Source organism: Aegilops tauschii, chromosome 5 (assembly GCF_002575655.3).
Source record: "Aegilops tauschii subsp. strangulata cultivar AL8/78 chromosome 5, Aet v6.0, whole genome shotgun sequence".
NCBI lineage: Eukaryota > Viridiplantae > Streptophyta > Magnoliopsida > Poales > Poaceae > Aegilops > Aegilops tauschii.
The window spans coordinates 25,809,376-25,826,367 of NC_053039.3; the positions used below are offsets into that span (position 1 = coordinate 25,809,376).

The following is a 16,992-nucleotide window of genomic DNA, read 5'->3' on the forward strand; positions in this document are numbered from 1 at the left end:
GTGCCTTTGCCCCTGAGGTGGATGACGACGGCGTTGCTCAGCCGGAGGAGTGGTTTGGGCTGAACCCAACGGATGGTGAGGACTCGGCGGAGGAGATCGACTCCAGCGACGAGGGTGAAGAGAGGAGGGAGAGGATGGTGAAGACGCCGTGCCAGACGGTGTAGCAGCCGGCCAGCCTCAGCTTGACCGTGCCTCCAGCAACGAGGCGTGTGCGAGCGCGCCGCCTGCAGCCGGTGATGATCAAGCCGAGACTCGCCAGCCGGCCACTCCTCCAGCCAGCACTGCCGTCTCCACTGACTTGCCTAGCTCGCCTGTTGCACCCTTAGCCTGATCCGCCACCTTTGCTTTCCTGTTTTGTTACTCTTTGAACAATATTTGTTAAGTTTGCGCAGTTTCACCCATTGGGGGTGTATTCAAACTATGTTGAATGCCGGCCTTTCGAAGGCCTTTTGTGTAAATATAATATGCATGTGCTTGGCTTCCGATTGTTCTTGCTTTTCATCCTTTTGGCTGTTTCCTTGGCCGCCCTCCCTTGGTCGCCGCCTTCCCAGCCGGACAGCTGCTCTGCAGTCTGTGGCTGGGGAAGGGCTTGGCCATTTGGGAAGGCAAGTACTCTAGCTTTCTTGGATTGTAGCAAGGTGAATGGGAAGCCGGCCAGCCGGCTGTTCTGACAGCCGGTAGGCGGGGTGGGAGGCCGGCTTGTGTTATATAAGTTCGTTAGTCCTTAGTCGTTTTTTCGTGTGGGCATCCTTTCCTGCCTTTGACTCTTGCCAGTCGGGCAGTCGATTCTTCGAGCTGCGACTTTCAACAAGAGATGGCTTGGGTGCCGGCCCACTACTGTTCGACTGCAGGTAGAACTTTAATATAACTCAAGGCGGCAAGTCCCCGGGCCGACTGATCGAACCCGGTGCCGGACAGAAAAACAAATGTAGTAATACATTCATAGGTATGACACTCGTCATACATAGATAAAAGAGGGTAGTCTCCGAGTGCTCCTCGGGGGCCCGTTGTCTTATACTTAATACAAAAGGTAGCGTGGTACATACTGCTTTTAACTGTAAAATCTTCGGAGGAGATTGGCGTTCCATGGTCGTTCCGACTCCTTGCCGGAATCATCTCTCTTGCGTGCCTTCGACTTCTGTGCGTCGATCAGGTAGTAGGAGTCATTGCCTAGGGCCTTGCTGATGACGAAGGGGCCTTCCCAAGGGGTCGAGAGCTTGTGCTGGCCGGCTGTTCGCTGGAACAGGTCTCCGGACGACGGTGCACCTGGCCCCACGGTGGGCGCCAAATGTCGGGTGGTAGGTGCGACATATGCCAACGGGTGGCTTATCATTGTGGGAGCCAGTAAGACATCGCCGGTGCCTGGAAACGGGATAAGGCGAAGACATGCACGCCGGCGGATCTTACCGAGGTTCGGGGCTCTCCGTGGAGATAACACACCTAATCCTGCTCTGCGGGGTCTCCGCATGATCACTAGATCAACACAAGTAGCTACAAGTGGCTCCATGAGCTGTTTGGCTGGAGGAAGAAGAAGGGCAAGGCTAGCTCTCCTCTTCTCTCTATGTGGTGTCTAAAAGTCTAAGAGATCAACCCTTTGCATGGGTGCCCTAGGGGGTTTATATAGGCCTACCCCCCAGGGGTACAATGGTAATCCGGCTGGATGCGGGTCCAGGCCGTCAGTGTCTGTATTCGCCGGCTTCTCCGCCGGCCGCTGGGGCCCGCCGGCTGTCGGCCTCTTGGCCGACAGGCCTGCCCCACTGCCTGGGGGTCTTGCCGGTGGCTAGTTACTGGAGCCTCGCCCCTGATTATGAGGGCTTTGTCGAGGTAAGCATGGCTACAGTGCCGCCGCCTGGCGGGCTCTCACTGTAGCCTTACCTTGTCTTGTCTCCTTAATGATGCACATACTTCGAAGGAGGGGGGTAGCTGGCTATTGGGAGCCGGCTACGCCCTAGGCCGACTGGGGGAGGCTTGGCCGTCTTCAAGCATCTCTCTGGCTGAAGGGGCCCGCCGCCTGCGGGCCGTACTGACAGCCTGTCGTGGGTGGCGTCATGGTCAACATGGCAACAGTGCCGCGCCGGACGGGGGATGGCCGACCCGTACGGCGCACTGTGGCCATGTGTGCTCCGGGATTCGGGGGTGGCAGACTGTACTGTAGCCACGCCCTGTCTCGTCACCGTTATGTGGGTGCAGTCTTGGCCGGCTTCTGGGAGTCGGTCCTCCTGTGGCCGGCTTCTTGGAGTCGGCCATCTTGTGGCTCTCTTCGGGAGGGTCTTTAGGGCCGGGTCGCCTTCCAGTAGTCGGCCTGTGAGATAGCCGGCCAGGGGAAGGCGGCCCTGTGCATTGGGTGCTTGAAGGCTCGATCGGCCCGATAATTTTTGAAGAACCAGGGGGAGTCGGTTAGGCTACCCGTGGTCATTTACTCCGACATGCAGCAATAGTTCGCGCGGCGACAGAAAAGCTAAGTCATGCAAAACTTTGAGTAATTCCTTTTTGTATAAGGTTATTCTCCTCAAGGATCTCGCTCTTTGCATGGAAAACCTACAGGCAATGGCCCTTGTTTTGTTTCGAGTCCTCTGAATAGTTCAAGCGGCCGCGTCGAGAAGGGCAGGGTGGCTTACCCGCTATTGGCAACACCCTTGTTCTGTTTCGAGTCCGCTCAACATTTCAGGCAGCCGCGCTGATAGCGGTAAGGTGGCTCGCCTGACGGCAAGCACACCCGGCAGGCCGCTAAGGATCCGTCCTCAAAGCACCGCGGCTTGGGTTTACGCGCCGGCAAGCCTATCCAACTAAGCGTAGGGCGTACATACAAAGAGAGATCGGACAGAAAAATAGCATGCATCACTTCAAAGTACTACAGATTTATATTACATCAATCATTGCTGCGGTTCAAAATTAAGATAAATTTGGCTTGGTCATGAACTCGCAACGGCAATGAGAAAACGGGGTGCCTAGTCCCGGCGCTGGCCCTCCACCCTCTTGACCCGGTCGACGCAGCTGATGATGGGCTCAATACGCTCCTCGAGTGCCGCAAGGTTCGCATCCTCCGGCAAGCTCTCCAGCGCGTTGGCAAAGTCGATGGTGGGGTTCCAAAATGCCACCTTGGTGAGCACCTTAATCAAGGCGCCCCGGCAAGCCTTCGGGACTCGTTGGCCAGATAAACTACTCGGTTGGAGCGGAGCTGCGCCAGGGCATCGTGGACGTGCTCGAAGAACAGTGTCAGCCTGGCGTTGGGGCTCACGTTCAGCTCCGGGGAGTACCTGATATCCGGCAGGCCCATGACGGTGAGCTGCGCGGTGAGCCTCCCGACGACATCGACAAGGCGGCTGACCCAGAGGTTCACGCTCTTCGCGTAATCTATGTGTTCGGCGGCGTTACTACTCCGCAGCCGCTTCTCATCCTCCAGTACCTTGTTCATAGTCTCCTCATGAGCCCCTGCCTCTGAAAGCCTTCCCTCCAGGCCGTCCAGCTTCAGCTTCAGGTCGTTGATGGAGTCGTTGGCTGCGGAGAGCGGTTTGCCCTTGTCGGAGACTGCGGCCTGCGCATCCGCCAAAGAAGGATTTTGCCATCAGCCAGTTCTTTGCCGTCCGCTAGCTGACGGCAAAGATTCTTTGCCGTCAGCTGGGTGAAAGCTAAGAGAGAAGTGGCCCCACTTACGAGCTGATTAGATAAAACTTAACGGCTCCCCTCTTTGCCGTCCGCTAGTGGACGGCAAAGAGAGAAAAATAGCGGACGGCAAAGAACGGCGGACAGCAAAGACCTAACTTCACTAACCTAACTAACGGTTGAGCCCCCACCCCCTTATTTCTGTCCACGACCAGATCGACCCCCCGCCGCCCCCCGCCGCCCGGCGCCGCCCCCCACCCGCCGTAGCCTGCCTCGTCGCCCCACCATCCCGCCACCGCCACTGCCACCGCCCCCAGCACCCGCCACCGCCCCCGCCCCCGCCACCGCCACCGCCACCGCCCCCAGCACCCGCCACCGCCCCCGCCCCCGCCACCACCACCACCCCCGCCACCGCCCCCAGCACCCGCCGCCGCCCCCGCCCCCGCCCCCGCCACCCGCCGCAGCCTGCCCCGTCGCCCCCGGCGCCACCGCGGCCCCGCCTCCCTGCCGGCTCCCCTGAGCTCCACCGCCCCGGAGCCCTGCCACCCGCGTCGCCACTGCCACCCTGTCGCTCGCCGCCGCCGTCGCCACCGCCACCCCCCGAGCTCCGTTGAGTTATTTTTTTCTGTTTTTTCTTTTTTTGCTGTTTAATTGTTTTTGTTAGATTTAGGTCTAGATATGTGTTAGTGTTAGTGTTAGATTTAGGTGTAGATATGTGTTAGTGTTAGTGTATGTGTTAGTGTTAGTGTTAGGTTTTAGATAATTAGTTATATTATTAAAAGAAGTAGATAAAAGATGAAAAAAGAAGAAGAAGAACAGAAGATTATGTAGAAGGGGAAGAAGAAGAGAAGGAAAGATGAAGAAGAAGAAAGGAAAGAAGAAGAAGAAGGATAGAAGGAAACACCCCGACCCCGACACCCCGACCCCGACACGACACCCGACACCCCGACCCCCTGACCCCGACACCCTGACCCCGACACCACACCCCGACACCCTGACCCCCTGACCCCCTGACCCCAACACCCCGACCCCGACACCACATCCCGACCCCGACACCACACCCCGACACCACACCCTGACCCCGACACCACACCCCGACACCGAAACAGCACCCCGACCCCCTGACCCCGACACCACACCCCGACCCCCTGACCCCCTGACACCCCAACCCCGACACCACACCCCGACACCCCGATCGACCCCGACACCACACCCCGACCCCGAAACAGCACCCCGACCCCGACAGGGCACCCCGACACTGACACGACACCCCGACCCCCGAGACCTCCCGAAAAGGTGCTCTTTGGCCTTCTAGAGGCCGACGGGGTCATATATTTCTGAATTATGAGTTAGGTCATGTATTTTTCGATTTTGTTATGAAAAACATCATATATAATTGTGTTGATCGGGTAGATTTAAATGTGCAGTTGTTTCATCGCTGCGAGGTTTGGTGTTCGACGACCTCCCCGTGCGTTTGACGAGCTCCGCCCCTTCGTTCGTCGGTGAGCACAAATGACATGTCCTCCTCCCCCTTAATTATTTGCTCTGTTCCGGTGTTCGTGCCGATGAAACTTGATAGCTAGCTATATATCTGTCTTGAATCATCAGTATGCGTAACCAATATGTGTCTCCCATTCGAAAGCGTTATAGTTATAAATATGCATGCATTTGCATATTTATAACCATGATTCTTTCGAATTGTCCAACGCTATCCATGGACAGCCCGAGTATGTGTAGATTGGGTTCGTTTTCCCATATGCTTTGCTCCGGATCCAACGCATAAATTTCGTCAGTGCCTCCCCTGTTGTTCTGCGGGTACACATCCTCTCTGTTTATTGCAGAGACGTGTATCAGGAGAACAACGGGGAGGTGCTGCCGAAATTTTGCGTCGGATCCGGAGCATAGCATGGGAAAATGAACCCAATCTACACATACTCGGGTGGGATTAGGACCTATCATTACCTATTAGAGTGTAGGTTGCATGGACATAATAAAATTGACAAAGTAGATCAACTGATGAATATATACATGGTGAATTATATATATATATATATATTTGTTGTGTGTCCAGTAGCTCTGAAAGTCAAGATGAGTGATCGTGCGTGGATGTACACCGGTCACACTGGTCAGAACAAATGGAGCACTGAATGGTTCACAAAAACCAAGGGGTTTGTGCAAGCCGCATTTGCAAATGGCTAGAGGAAAACCTGGAGCCCCTGTTTACGGTGCGGCAATTGGGAAAAGAGGACAGAGGCTGAAATGGCAAACACCTGCAGAAGAGTGGTTTTACGCCCGATTATACGGTGTGGACATATCATGGTGAGTCTGCCCAACGTGACAGAGCTGAGGTGGATCGTCGTCGCACCGACGAGCATGGTACCGGGACGGAAAACATGGTGCGAGACTTCGATGATGCTCGGGATTCGGACGAGGAGATGGAGGAATCTACAAAGGCCTTCAATGAAATGTTGGAGTCTTCAAAACGTCCGCTCCACAACCACACTTAGCTTTGTCAGTTGGATGCCATCTCACAAGTAATGGCTCTGAAGGCTTAGTTCAACTTGGGCAGAGAATGCTATGACGCAATGATGACAGTATTTGGACGCTTTCTACCCAAAGGCCATGTAATGCCTGCAAACATGTACCAGTCGGACAAAATCCTCCGTGCACTGAAGATGCCCTATGAGAAGATACATGCCTGTGAGAAAGGATGTGTCTTATTTAGGCTTGACTATGCGGACTTGAACTATTGTCCCATTTGCAAGTCTTCCAGGTATGTTGTGGTAGACAACGGTATGGGTGAGAAGACACAGACCAAAATCCCCGTTAGTGTTCTTCGGTATATGCCAATCGTACCAAGAATTCAATGTCTTTTCATGGTCGAAGAGACGGCCAGACAGATGACATGGCACAAAATGGGCAAAAGAACCGAACTAGAGACAGATGGGAATCTGATGATCGTACACACATCGGATGGTGTTGGGTGGAAAAAGTTTGATGAATTACATGCTGACAAAGCACCAGATCCGAGGCATCCTCGAGTCGGCGTCAGCTCGGATGGGTTCAGTGTGTTTGGTCTGACGGCAGCCCCGTATTTGTCTTTCCACTCAATCTCCCCCCCGGACATATTATGCAAAGGAAGAACATTTTCCTGACGTTGATAATTCCAGGGCCCAACTATCCTGGGAAAAATATGAATGTGTACATGCAGCCGCTTAAGGACGAATTGCAAGAAGCCTGGGATAATGGGTTCAAGACATACGACGCCTATAGCAAACTGAACTTCATAATGCGTGTCTAGTACATGTACTCGATGCATGACTTGCCGGCGTATGCGCTATTCGTTGGTTGGTGTGTGCATGCAAGGTTACCGTGCCCCACATGCAAGGGAGCTCTTGAGTTTCGTTGGCTTCAGGTCGGTCGGAAGTTTTCTTGTTTCGACATGCATAGACAGTTCCTGGATCCTCGCCATAAGTTTAGGAAAGAGAAGAAGAACTTCATCAGAGGTACAGTTGTCAAAAACTCTGCACCACCTGCGTTGACAGGCCAACAGACCCTGGAACAGTTAAACGCTCTCGAGCCAGATCTAGAGCGTCCAGGGTACTTCAAGGAGTATAATTCTAAGCACGCCTGGACTCACAAGACTCACAAGAAATGGAAGGTGTGCCACACCATCAAGGCAGCTCCAACTTATATCAGTTCGGGCGGAACTGGGTATGTGGTTTGCTTCATGATTCATGCAATTCATTCATCATGCTAGCTTGAGCCCTTTAATTACTAATTTACTTTGTTTCTCTCTTTCAGGCACGCTATAATAAGGCGGATAAGGTGCCAGAGGTGTACGACCTATATGCCATGGCCCAGACTGCCTCTTTCAAGAAAGTCAAGACATTCTCTCCGTCTTACCTCGATGATGTAAACAACTTCACCAACATCTCCTCCCACGACAAGCTCGTGAAATATAGAAATGAGGGGAAGGCGAGGAAAGGGGAGGACTTTAACCCGAGCCAGGGTCCCATTGATCCAGAGCTGGTGATGATATCTGGTGGCGGGAGGTCCCATGGCTCCATAGCCATTGGAGATGGAATTATCCATTATCCTAGCACTCTCCCGGAGATCAAGGCGCGCCAGTCGAGCTCCACTCCTGAGATAAGGCCTCGTGAACAGCCAGTCCAACTCGCCATCAAGGTTAGTTATACGTACTCAGCTATCTTTCTCAATTACATTGTGTGTGCTTCCATCAATGATTACAAATGGTAACGAGGAGTGGTGTTGCAGGCTGCTATACAGAGTGAGAGAGATAGAATGGAGAAACTTCTGGCGGAGGCGGCGGACAGGCAGCGGGAGTTGGAGGAGAGGACGATAAAGATGTTGCAGGAGGAGAGGGCACGGAATGACATGCAGGCAAGGGCCATGTACGAGCTCCTTGTGGTAAGTTTCTTCTACAGATTAGCCAAAACATTCATGTAGTGTTTGTCTCATTACTAACTAGTATGACTGAGTCGTCAAAACCAAATGTGCAGTCTGTGTGTGAGAAGACTAGTCACACCGCTCCGCCGATGCCAGTGATTGCTCCTGGGACCACGGTGAGTTTAATTTGAATGGACATTACTTGCTACTCTTAACATTTGAGTGTCATCATGCCAACGAGACATTGGAAATGATCTTTGGTGCAGCATAACTCCAGACAAGCATCGCATGATCCTTCTCCAGCTACCGGCAAGAGCCTGCCCGCTCCTACACCTCCATGATCATGGTAAGTTTCTCTAGTGTTTTGCTAAACAAATGCATAAAGACCTAGACTTAGCCTTATTTCCTCCAATATGCTTACTAGAATGACCTAGAGTTAGCTTCTTTTCCTCCAAAATGACTTAATAAGCTTACTGACCTCCAAAACCATCCATTCTACCTAAGTTAGCTCTAAAACGATCTATACTTAGCTTTGTTTCCTCCAAAATGACCTAAGTTAGCTCTAATATGCTTAGTTAACTAGGTTTGCTCAGTAATGACATGTACTTAGCTTACTTATGTCAAAATGGCATAATTAGCTTAGTTAACTCATAAACAATCCATTTTACCTAAGTTAGCTCTAAAATGACCAATTTTACCTTAGTTAGCTCATAAATGATCCATTTTACCCAAGTTAGCTCTAAAATGACCAATTTTACCTAGACTAGCTCCAAAATGGTCCATTTTACCTATGTTAGCTCTAAAATGACCCATTTTACCTAGGTTAGCTCCAAAATGACCCATCTTACCTAGGTTAGCTCCAAAATGATGCATTTTACCCAAGTTAGCTCTAAAATGACCCATTTTACCTAGATTAGCTCATAAACGATCCATTTCACCTAGGTTAGCTCACAAACGATCCATCTTACCTAGTTTAGCTCCAAAATGACCCATCACACCTAGGTTAGTTCTAAAATGATGCATTTTACCTAAGTTAGCTCCTAAACGATCTATTTCACCTATGTTAGCTCATAAACGATCCATTTCACCTAACTTAGCTCAAAACCGATCCATTTCACCTAGGTTAGCTCCAAAATGACCCATCTTACCTAGGTTAGCTCTAAAATGATGCATTATACCTAAGTTAGCTCATAAACGATCCATTTCAACTAAGTTAGCTCATAAATGATCCATTTCACATAAGTTAGCTCATAAATGGCATATACTTCTTCTTCTAGTCACCTTTTTCTAACTTTCTTATTTGCCATTTTGCAGATTTCATTCACTTCACGGAAGCTAGCTTGCTATGATGGAGTGCTTGTTTTTTCTTTCATTCTCCTCTAGTATTCTTCTAGCTTGCTATGATGGAACTTGCTATCTTGATGAAAATTTGCATTGTAATATGTATGGATGAAACAATGTGTATGTGCAACTTTCTATGTATGAATGGATGGAACTATATATGTATGCACGATGAAACTTATGTGCTGGATATGTCATATGTTTGCTGTTAAATAGACCTGTGAAATATATATATATATGTCATATATTTGTTGTGAAAATTGCTCGATTTAAAAAAACAGTACAAAAGAGGCACCTTTGTCGTCAGCCGCTGATGGCAAAGGCTCCTTTGCCGTCTGCTGCGGACGGCAAAGAAGCCACGCGGCGGCCACCTGTGCTCCCTGGGAGCTGACCCATTTGGTCAGTTTGCCTACAGCGGTGGACGGCGAAGGCTTTCCCTACAGTGGCAGACGGCAAAGAATGCCCACATTTGCCTACAGCAGCAGACGGCAAAGGCTTGTCCCGCAATGATGTCCAACTGACGTCATTCGGCGGACGGCAAAGGACGGATGCTCTTTGCCGTCAGCGGCGGACGGCAAAGGCTGTCGTTAGCCGCCTAACGGACTAACAGCGCATTTATTGCCGTCAGCTTTATTTGCCGTCAGCCGCTGATAGCAAAGGCCCCTTTGCCGTCCGCTTCGGAAAGCAGACGACAAAGAAGCTCTTTACCGATGCCTACTTGGCCGGAGCCTTTTGCCATCCGCAGCAGACGGCAAAGGCCTTTGCCATCCGCCATCCTTGCCTTTGCCATCTGCCGAGTGCCTCTTTGTGCCTCTGCTCCAGCTACTGGGTCCGCTGCGCGACGAGCTTCTCGACCTCCTCATCCTTAGCACGGAGTGTGGCGGCAAGCGCCTCCTCACGGGCGGCAAGGTCTTCCTCCTGGGAGTTCAGCAGAGCCTGGTGCTGTTGCCGAGTGGCCTCATCCTTGGCGTCCTGGTCCTTCGCCAGCTCCTGGGCCTTCTCAACATCAGCCTGCTTCAGGATGAGTTCTTGTTTGCGCATAGCCAGCTCACCCCGAGCAGCCTTCAGTTGTATCTGAGCCTCACGGAATCAGGCCTGCGTCTTAGTGACGCGCTCCTCAAAATCTGCCTCCGTCTTATCCACCGCCGTCATCTTGGATTTTGCCTTGTCCAGGCAGGCACGGTGGAGCGCTTGGAGCTTCTGGAATTTGACGCTCATGGCCCGAAGAAGCTGCTCTTCCTGAGAACCGTCGCCGCCGATGCTCAGTTCGTCAACAACCTGGAGCCCGGCGGTGGCGAGCGTCTCGTTGTCGAACACCTCCCTTTCGGCTACCGCTCTGCTGCCCGCCGTCCCTGGGAGGCGGACGAACAAGTCGTCACCCACCTTTAGATACTTGTTCGAGGCGAGGGCTGCAGGAGAGGAAGGTTGGTCGTTGGTCGCTTCTTCCTCGATGGGCTCCTTGGCGGCCTCGTCCATGGCAGCTTTGCCGGGCTCCCCAGCAGGCCCCTTGCCGGCTTCCCCGGCAGCGTTCCTGCTGGTCTCCCTGGCGGGCCCCTTGGCGGCCTCCTCAGCGGCATACTTGGCGGCTTCCCCAGACGCAACCTTGTTGGCCTCAGCCTCAGTATCCCTGGAGACCTCCTCGATGACAATGTTGATGTCTTCCTGATCCATCAAGGGAGGATCTGAAAACCAGAAGGAAAAAAACGAACGAGGCCATGATCAAGACTCAGAACAAGAGAAAGAACAGGGACGCGAAGAAAACAACTTAACTGCACCGGGCTAAGAAGAAGTAGCGCCCTCCCCGCCAACATTCGTTGCCGGGACGAAGCCGCCAGCACCCAAGCTCGCCTCCTCCTCCTCCATGTGCGTGGGCTCGGCAGTGGATGCCCTTGCCGGGGACGCCCCTCTGGGCGGCGTGGTTGATGGGGGCGGCATGTTGGGAGTGGCCCTCGGCGGCTCCTGCAGTTGCCGCCCTCCTCCTGCAGACCCGCAAAGGTCAGCATCAAGAATTCACACCCCAATGCCCGTTAGTGAAGGAGTAAGTAATGAACTCACGCTCGGGCCTGAGGCGAGGGCTGCGTCGGGGGCTGCTGTCCGGGCTGCTCTCCACCATGAGTGGTGTATGCGGAGTGGCCGCCGGGGGCTTGTCGCTCGTCGAGGCCTTGGCCCTCTTCGCCACCCTCTGGGCCAATGTCTCCGTGTCCCTGTAAGGACAACATCAAGTTAAAGGAGGACAGCGTAGGCATAGGGTCATGATGGAGGGCGAAGTGCTTACTCGTCCGCCACCTCCTCTTCCACCAGCCTCCTCTTCCTCTTCGGCCTAAAGGACCCGAGGTCGAAGTTGGCCTCCGGGGTACTATCCGCGAGGGGAGGAGAGGGGATGGGGTCCTGCATCGCTTGGACGAAGAAGAGGCAGTCGCCGTCTTCTTCACCGTCGCGGCCTTCGCCGTCTTCCTTGCTGTGGCGGCCTTCATCGCCCTCGTCGGGCGCACAGACTGCTCCTGAACTTGTTGCCGCTGTGCGGTCCTGCCGGGCCGGAGCGGCTCGCCAGAGCTAGCCCGCCGCAGAACACGTCTTTTCTCTGTGGCGGAGGAGTTGTCAGCCTCGGCCTCCTCCTCGACCGACTCCTCAACCACGTCTTCAATGAGGGGGGCCCCGGCGCCGGTGCTGCTGGCCTCCCCCGCGGACTCCACCCATCCACCGAGCTCCTTATCCTCCGCGGCCTTGTCGGCCTCATCCTCCACGGTGCTGGTGCTGCCAGCCTCCTTGGCGAGCGCCACTTCCGCCGCCCTAGCAACGATGTAGTCCAGCTCCTCCTTGGTGGTGTCTTTGACGAGGAGTGGCTCATCGCGGACGTTCTTCTCTGACAGATTGTCGAAGAACTCTTGCACCCGCTCCGCTTCCGGCTCGGCCCAGCTTGGGTCAAGGCCGTGCGCGTTAAAATCTGGCATCATGGCGATGATCTCGGTCCGGCGAGAATTGTTGCTCAGCAGGATCACCCCCGGCCCACTGGCAACACGAACAGAGAAGCCTTGACGACCTTGCCGGCCTTCGCTGCCCTGCCAGTCCTCTCGGCCCTGCCATCGTCACTCACCTTGAGCTGGAAGAGCCTCTGGAAGAAATGGGCATGCCCCATCATTGCGAAGTTGTGCTTCAAGCCGGGGCGGAGCCTCATGACGTTAGCCGCGTTCCTGTAATCCCAGGACGGCCTCACCTTGTTATGCAGAGGGGCGATTCGGCGACGGATGAAATCGGACCAATCATCTCAAGGGTGAGCCCGGCCTCGGTGAGACGATGAATCCTAGCGGTGGCAACTGAGAGCTTCTTGTCATTGGCGTCGAGGTCGCCCCAGTCCTTGCGATGGACCGGCAGACTCTGGTGAACCCAGCAGAACTCCGGTGGATCCTTCTCCTCGATCCAGCACCACCGACTCCGCCACTCCTCCCACCTCTCCTTCTGGGTGCCCTCCTAGTACGTGCCCTTCTCCTGAGTCCTCAGGATCCAGGTGACGCAGCCGGAGATGGCACCCCTGGCTGGATGCGGGGGTAAAAGTAGTGGTGGAAGAGCGCCGTGCTGGGGAGCAATCCGGCAAAGCCCTCACAGAAATGAGTGAAGAAGGCCATATACGCCACAACGTTCGGCGTAAAATCCAGAAGATGGAAGCCATAGGTGTGCATGACGTCGTTGAAGAAGTCAGAAAAGTAGGGGAGAACCCGGAAGACAAGTAGTCCACTTAGAAGGGGTATCGATTTGGGCCGGCCTTGGCGAAATCAGCAGGGACAATGCGCGTGGCGGGGTGCCCCGTCGTCTTCCTCCCCCACAGGGGCTTGAAGTAGTCCCGGAGATGGACCACATCGACCATCGAAGGGAAGTAGGCATGCTGTGTCCGAAGCGCCACCGACTCGCTCTCCGACACCTCCTTCTCCCCGGCGTCCTCGGCCGCTCCCTTGCCCTTGCTGGTTTTGGGTGCCATGGCGGTTGAGAAAGAGGTAAGGGATCGAGAGTAATGGGGGCGCGGCGACGTCGAGCAGAGGCGAGAGATTCGATGTTTCGCTTAAGGAAGAAGAGGGAACGGCGGTTCCGAGATTGGAAAAGGCGCATAGGGTAAATGGGCGGCGCACCTACGGTTTTCCTTTTTTATGGGGAAGGCATGGGCCACCCCTTTACCATTTACCATGATGTGACGCGAGCGTGCAGCAAGCGCCCCGCGCACGACCCCCATGTCATGCATTCAAAGCGGATCATGAGGACGCGCAACTGGCGAGGGAGTTACTGCGGTAAAAACTCGGCCCCATGTGGCCGTGCACCGTTCTGGGCCTGGCCCAACAACGCTTCGCGCTTATGTATGGCCCAGGCCCGGGGGCTTCTGTCGGTGTACAAAAGTAGGGGCTCCTTTTTGTACCCCTTTACTTGTGCATGGGCAGTCGTAGCCACGCCGGCGGCCACGATTGGCTGGGCAGAGGATGACGAAGATACAAGACTACCAGAGCAGCACTCGAACCAAGGGCACGGAGGACGAAGCAGCACGATGGGCTTCCCCCGGCAAGACCCTTGCCGGGCGGCCTACGTAGCCCCGGCAAGAGCCTTGCCGGGACAACTTGCCCAACACCGGCATGGCCACCACCCTTGAGCCTGAGAGTTCCGACACCATTGACAACATTGGAACCAAGGCTCAGAAGGCGCCTGCATAGTGGCATGTAGATCTTTGTGAAGACAAAGAGCCTGCGAGGCCTAGATGAGAACCAGAAGACAAGACAACGGCGAGGCTCCATTCCAAGGATGTCCACGAGGCACCGGCAAGGCTTCTTCCGGAGATACCCACGAGGCCCCGGCAAGATTCTCGCCGAGGGCGCCCGCAAGACCCCGGCAAGACCCTTGCCGGGAATATCAGTAAGACCACGGCAAGGCCTTGCCGCCCCGTCACCACCCCATCTCAGTGGCCGACCCACCAAGTAAGCAAGTACTCACATGGCGGTACGTGGCTCCTAAGCCAACTAGTCAAGCACCTACGGGTTGGCATGCATATCTTCGTGAAGTTCCTGCCACCGCACCAGCTCAGCAGCCTGCTAGCCTACATGGCGCTGCATGCCTTGTTGGCCTGGACGCGTGTCGAAACAAGGCGTAGCGGCGACCCCGTTTTGTACGGTGATGTCAGGTGATAAGCTTGTCCACTGTACATACTTTCCACCTCCTGTGTGCCACTGTGGCGACCCCATTGACCTATAAAAGGAGGCCCGAGGCGTACTGAGGAAGGATTCGGACTTTTTAGACTACGCACGCACTGTAGCTAGTTCAGGAACTCAAGAACACTCAAATATACACCAAAGCAAGACTAGGGTATTACGCATCCACGCGGCCCAAACCTGGGTAAAATCTCCTTGTGCTGGCGCCTAGACCCGCTCTTTGCACAACCTCGCGCCCACCAACCGCGGAAGGGATCGTCGTGATCCCATAGGTGTCGTTTCCACGGACAGATGGGGCAGCACCATTCGGGTTCTTCCATTGCTCATGTCATAAGGAGTGCACACACACACTCCTTGCACTAGCCCACACCCATAGCTAGGCTCGCATAAGTCTGACCATATAAACGATCAGACGCTCTCATCTTGTGTTCACATTTCTAATGTTCTACCTTTATATTTGTTATGGTCGATCTTTGTTCATTCCAAATCCACAAGTGTACAATTTTTCAATTTGGGGATAGAACAGGCTGGATGCCTCAGACATAAGGGGTCTGCTGGCATGTCTTGATAGTATGTATGTCATGTATACCGATATCATGTTCTATCAGTCCAATTTGTTTGTTTTCGGTTTTTTAGAAGGCATCGATACAATCTTTGATGTATGTCATGTGTGCTTCACACTTTTTCATCCCTCCCAACAACAATTTCTACACTTCGATCTATGATGTGCGTAGAAGGTGTTGAGAGCCTGACTCGAGTTGCCATTTGTCTATCATCGGGAGATGGAAAATAATGTGTAAATTCCATGTACGTCTTGGAAATTTTGGCTTTTTGGATGTTGTCGTGAAGAAGAGGCGGCACGGTCAATTAACGACTCGAAGCAGATCGGCGTGTTGTATGTTGGCTTGCAGAAGAGGCGGCATAGTCAACTGACAAGTCGAAGCAAGTGGGCATGTTGGATGTTGGCTTGAAGAAGAGGCAACATGGTGATGCCGATGCAGGTCAAAATTTGTAACGCGGTCAATGCCAGGTTGATGAAGTAACTGCATGGCGATGATAGTGTACCCGCCCTGTGTAATTGGTGGGGCGATGATATTTGGTGATGATATTGGTGATGTTTGTAATGGAAGGATTCACCTATATGCCCAAGTTCACCACATTATCATAAACTATAGAATGAATATGGTCATTTGAGACCAAATTTTTCATGGGAAAAAGTGTAAATAATATGGCCTCAAATGTAAAAGTTGTCAACACAAAATTATCAGTCTCATCAAAATGGACAACTTTGATTTTTGAAGCATCTTCATCCGAGGTAGTATGCAACTGCTACAACCAAAAGAATGCATTGTAGCTACGACCCCCTTTTGCCGAGTGGGACACTTGGCAAAGACCCCCTTTTTCCGATTTTAGCACTCGGCAACACCCTGGTTGCCGAGTTTTGTTGTTTTACCGAGCGTTTCATTGACGATACTTGGCTAATTACCTGTTTGCAGAGTTTTAATTTATGCCGAGTACTTCTTTGGTAGGAACTCGGCAAAGAGACTATTGCCGACTGCGTAACATATTGCACCCGACAAAGAGCCTAACACTCGGCAAAGACAAAAATTCCAGTAGTGAAGCTTTAAAAGAGTGAGTGCTGGTGTTTAGCTAGTTTCTTGAACCATTGGACTTGATCATGGAACAACCTAGGAAAGAGTTCAACTGGACTAAACGCAACAGCTACTGTATATGAGTGGAAATGTCTCCGTTAAAACCCACAAGTCCTTCATGGTGGACTTCAATGATATGGAGAGCGAGGCCAAGGTTATGCTTGCATCGACCAAGGTGTGTGGAGAAGGTATTACCCTCTTTGGAGCATAGCGTGCGGTGCCCCTCGATGTTGTGTGGAACCCTTCTGTCCAAAGGCAAGCGATTGGATGTGCATATTGAATTGGTCAGCGAAAGATTGTCCATACATACAATCTAATCGCAGAAGGAACACAAAAGAAGGGCAAATATGATATACAAGCTAAGAAGGAGCAAATGTCCAAATTGTTGTTTCCAAGTGAGCCACAGCCTTTGGAGTGCAACCTGTCATCAGAATTTATTTCCATTGACACGCTTTTGGAACAAATGACAGAAGATGAAAATCTGAAAGAGATTTTTGTGAATGTACTCCCATCATAGTGACAATAGAACTTATAGACCTCTGGTAAGTGGAAGCTTCTAAGATCAGAATGTTGGAATTCCCATATTTGTTTGTGGTACTTATCCTTTTATTTCGTTTGTGGACAAGCACGCGTTCTATCAAATTCTGAATTTATGGATTCTTCAACAGAAGAAGTAAAATTATTCGCAAGGTATTGAAAATAGAAATTCTAAATTGTAATTGTATATGTGGTACGCCTCATTTGGGTGAAAAAAAAATTGAAAATGGCAGCCCTACAACTTTTATATCTATCTGGAAGATGGG

At 52.6% G+C, this 16,992-nt stretch overlaps 1 pseudogene; it reads left to right on the top strand.

The window, feature by feature from the left end:
- Positions 1-16,215: 16,215 nt before the first annotated feature.
- LOC141022280 (SNF2 domain-containing protein CLASSY 4-like) lies at positions 16,216-16,706 on the top strand (annotated as a pseudogene).
- The last annotated feature ends 286 nt before the right edge of the window (positions 16,707-16,992 follow it).